This window comes from Serinus canaria, chromosome Z (genome assembly GCF_022539315.1).
Source record: "Serinus canaria isolate serCan28SL12 chromosome Z, serCan2020, whole genome shotgun sequence".
In the NCBI taxonomy this organism is placed as follows: domain Eukaryota; kingdom Metazoa; phylum Chordata; class Aves; order Passeriformes; family Fringillidae; genus Serinus; species Serinus canaria.
The window spans coordinates 29,735,464-29,739,859 of record NC_066343.1 but is presented as its reverse complement, the minus strand read 5'-3'; positions in this window follow the sequence as shown (position 1 = coordinate 29,739,859).

Genomic DNA, 4,396 nt, shown 5'->3' with positions numbered 1-4,396 from the left:
CGGAGGACTGATACAGCCTGAAACTACAACCAATTAGAGTTTATTCAATCAGTGGGAGGGAAAAGACCTATGCATTAATGTAGAATGCACTATAATCTGCATTAATGTAGAATGCGTTCTAATCTATATTAGTGTAGAGCACAATAAAAAGAGGGCAGGAGGAAAAGGAAATGTGCATCAAACTGGGGACTGGAAGAGGAGGTAATACCAGAAGCACTGTTCATAATGACATTAATTATACATTTTGCAGGTATGTTTCAAAAATTTAACAACAAAACCAACCAAGCAACCAAAGAAACCCCAAAACCCAGCAAAAAAATAGAAGTGTTGCTCTTTAAAACTTTGTAAACTGTTTTTGGACACATTAAGTTTGTATTTTGCGTGATCTCTTTGTTGGAGAGCAGAACGAAGTTACTACAGACAGTTGAAGGAGGAAGAAGAAATAACACTTAGCACATTTCCTTCTTGTTTCTCATGTTTGCACAGTGTCTAGAATGGTTCATTCTGACCACAGAAAAGTTTGGCTGATGGAACACAGTGGGAAAGTTGCAGATTTGCCACTTTCTTGCAGCAAGCAGCAAGCTCAGTGACTGAACAGGCAGTTGCAGTCCTGCTGCATGTTCCTGGCAAGAGCCTGTGCTGTCTCCCAGACCAAGTGTGTAGTGTGTACCTCACAAACATCTTATTAGATGCCTTCTAAGCATCACAGCAGCCCACTGTGTGAAGAACCTGGGTGGCAAAAAAATTCTCTCAGGAGGAGGGAGGGGTGCCCAGCTGGCCAAGCAGCAGACATTCATCCAGGGGAAGTCCTGCCGAACAACCTGGTGGTCTTCAATGATTGAGCAAGTACACTTGTGGATAAGGGAAAGGCTACAGATGTCATCTTCTGGAGTTCTGTAAGGACTGTAGCAGTATTCCCCACAATATCCTTTGATCTAAATGGGAGAGAGGTGGGTTTGCTGGGACTGTTCAGTGGAAGTGGAATTGGCTGGACTGGCATATCTAGACGGTAATGGTGAATGGCTTAGTGTCCCTATGGGCATCAATGAAAAGTGGTGTTTCTCAGGAACCGTACTGGAACCAGTGCCATCTCCACCAAGGACATAAGACAAAGGGATGTAGTGCACCCTGAGCAAATTTAGGGGTGACATCATGCTGAGCGGGTGACATGCCTGAAGTGTGAGATGCCATCCAGAGGGACCTGGACAATCTCAACAAGTGGGCCCTTGGGAACCTCATCGGCTTCAACAAAGCTGGGATTACAGCCCAGAAAGCTAGCTGTGTCCTGGGCTGTATCACCAGCAGCATGGGCAGCAGGTCGATGGGGGTGTGTCTCCACTCTGCTCTGGTGAGACACCACCCAGGACACTACATCCAGCTCTGTGTCCCCAGAATAGGAAGGACACAGACCTATTAGAGCAAGTGCCAAGGAGGCCACCAAGATGATCAGAGGGATGGAACACCTATGCTATGAGGGACAGGGAAGAGAACTGGGCTTATTCAGTCTGGAGAAGATAAGGCTCTTGGAGAGTTTACAGCCCTTTCCAGTACCTAAAGGGGCTACAAGAAAGATGGACAGGGTACACTACAAAGACATGTAGTGATAGGAGAAGGGAAAATGGCTTCAAACTGAGAGAAGACAGGGTTAGATAAGATGTTAGGAAGAAATTCTTGATTGTAAAGGTGCTGAAGCACTGGCATGGCCTGGCTAAAGAAGCTGCATCTGTCCCTTCCCTAGCAGTGTTTAAGGCCAGGTTGGACAGGGCTTGGACAACCAGGTCTAGTGTAAGGTGGCCCTTTCCATGGCACACGGCTTGGAACTAGATGGTCTTTAGTCTCCCTGAAATCCCAAAGCATTCTATGATTCCATGATTTCAGGTAAACCAAGTAGCTTTCCTCATATTGATGACTCATGCTATTTACTGCATGTTTCATCCTCCAGGACAGCAGTTTTTCAAGAAACATAAAAACTACATTGCTCTTTCAAAATCTCCCAAGATATAAAGCTCCATGCTTTCATGTATTTTTTTTTTTACTAGAATAGTAAACCATTAGAATTGAGCATAACAAGATAATAACTTACATGGTCACCTGTTGTGGAGTACCAGGCATAAGAAGCTTTTATCTCAAACATTCTGACTCTTGCAACAGAAAAGCTGTGACTGGAAGAGAGGGTGTTGTGGAGATAGAAGACTGCTTAGCTGAGCCAACTTATTTTTCTGCATTGAGACTTGTGCTTAATTCTGCTATGTGAACTCCCACTCCAGACTTCCTTCCTGGAAAGCACCAAAGGGCTGACTGCACATGCCCAAAACATTGGCAAAAATCTGTTTTACATAAGAGGTGTGCTCCAGAAAAACTATAAAAGGAAGTGGATCAGTCCCCCATTTTCTCTCTCTCTCTGTCTCTGTCACTTTCTTTGTTCACGCCATTTCCAAGTAACAGTTCCCTGACACATGATCTGGTGTCTTTGTTCAGCCTGAAAAGAATTTATAATGAACATCCAACACCTTATTGGGTCAGTTGTGACATAACAGACCAGGAAAAGAAGGTGGGAGTGCTAAAGCCTTGGATGAACTCTGCATGCATTATGATTGAGAGTAGCACTGGAAAATTGATCCAAACACTGAGAAGCTGCAGCGCTATATTGAAATACTATTGAAGAATAATTGTCTTCATTATCCAGCGTAATTGCCTAGATTTGATAGCCTGTCATTTTCTCCATTTACTTCAGAGCTAACATCAGCAAGCAAGTGATCTAGCTTAGGACTGAAAACACCACCTCAACCTTGCTGCATCCCCAGTCTCAGGAAACCCATTCATGGAGCTGCTCAAATGTTTACCTCAGAACAATGTGGGACACAGGTCTGCAAATGGTAGGATGAATGGCAGCATGGAAAGCCAAGCAACATACCCACTGCATACACATCATCCAGCTGTTGCATTGCTGTGGTATTTCCAAGGAGCCTTGCCCATCTGAGATGCACCACTGGGAGCTTCCCTGTGAACATCCATGCATCAGAGGGAGCTGCCTGCTAGGGATGTAAAGAAAGAAAGAAAAGAAAGTTCCAACACACTGTGGGACAACACACTGGTAGCAGGAAAGCAGTGGGCCCAAATGGGTTGGTCCCAGCAAAACTGGAAGTTGTGAGGCAAAGACTGCATGTCAGCAGCTTGATGTGGTTCATTGATTGTCTGATGTGTGGCCATTTCATGATGCATCCCCTCCAGGACAAGCTCCCACAACTCCCCCGTTTTTGTTTTATTTAAAATTAAAGATATAACAAGATAGTAAAAAATAAAAATCTTGTCTTAACTGAAAACAACACAACACTTAATAGACTTTAACTAAAATTGAGAATTAAAATAAACAGGTGAGCTTATATTGAAGAGCATAACTAAACAATAAGTAAATACGATTTTCATTCCCCCTCACTTCAAGGAGCCTGAGTCCCGGCCTGCTCCCCACCACTTCATTCCCCCTCACTTACCCACAAACAAATGAGAACAGAAAATCAAAAGGACTTGTGGTGGCAACTTTTCCCAGGACCCTTCACCAAACACAGAAGGCAAAAGAAAAGGTTTCATGGGGGACTAGAATGGGGGAGGAACAGCCTGGTGGGACTGGGAACAGGTCTCCTGTGGAGGCAACAGAGTTGGTTCTATAGCTGTACGGAGGGTGCTGACCTTCCCATCTAAATAAATAACTTGGTCAACTGGCTTCTGAGGGTCACCCACATTGGTAATCTCTGAAGCATGAATTACAACAAAAATGGGGGACTGCTAATACAAGAGGAAAGTGGGGGCAGGGTTGAGGGCTGTCAGAAAGTGGGTTAGGGTAGGATCCAGGGCAGCATGAGCAGTGTACCCCGGGCAAGGGGACAGAAAAGGAAGGGAGATGACAGATGGCTGGTGGCTCGCCTGTGAACTTGAGCAGGTTCTATCTCCCATCCTCTCCTTCTCAGGGATAGTGGGTTCAGGGAAGGGGGGATGGAACGTGACACCTGGGAAAGGAAGTCAGTTAAATATTGTGCAACTAAAATTTAAATTTAAATGATCGTCAAATATACCATCAGTTACCAGCAAACATCGCATAGTAAATGGTTTTCAATAATCACTGTATTGAATGTATATTGAAAGGATAAACAGTAGTACATGGGAAAAGGTTAAAGTCGAGGGGGCATTCTTCCAGGCCATAGCCCCAGGAAGTCCCCTAGCAGGTCCACACCTTTGCAAAGGGGCTCATGCAGATCCAAACTGCACAAGTTTTCACTCCCTCATGTTAGTCCTAGTTCCCGTGGAAGACCTGCCTTCCCGCTGGGCACTCACCTGTGCCCGAGCCTGTGGAGAAGCCCAGCTCCCTCCCCCTCTGTCCACAGCCACAGCAGCATCCCCA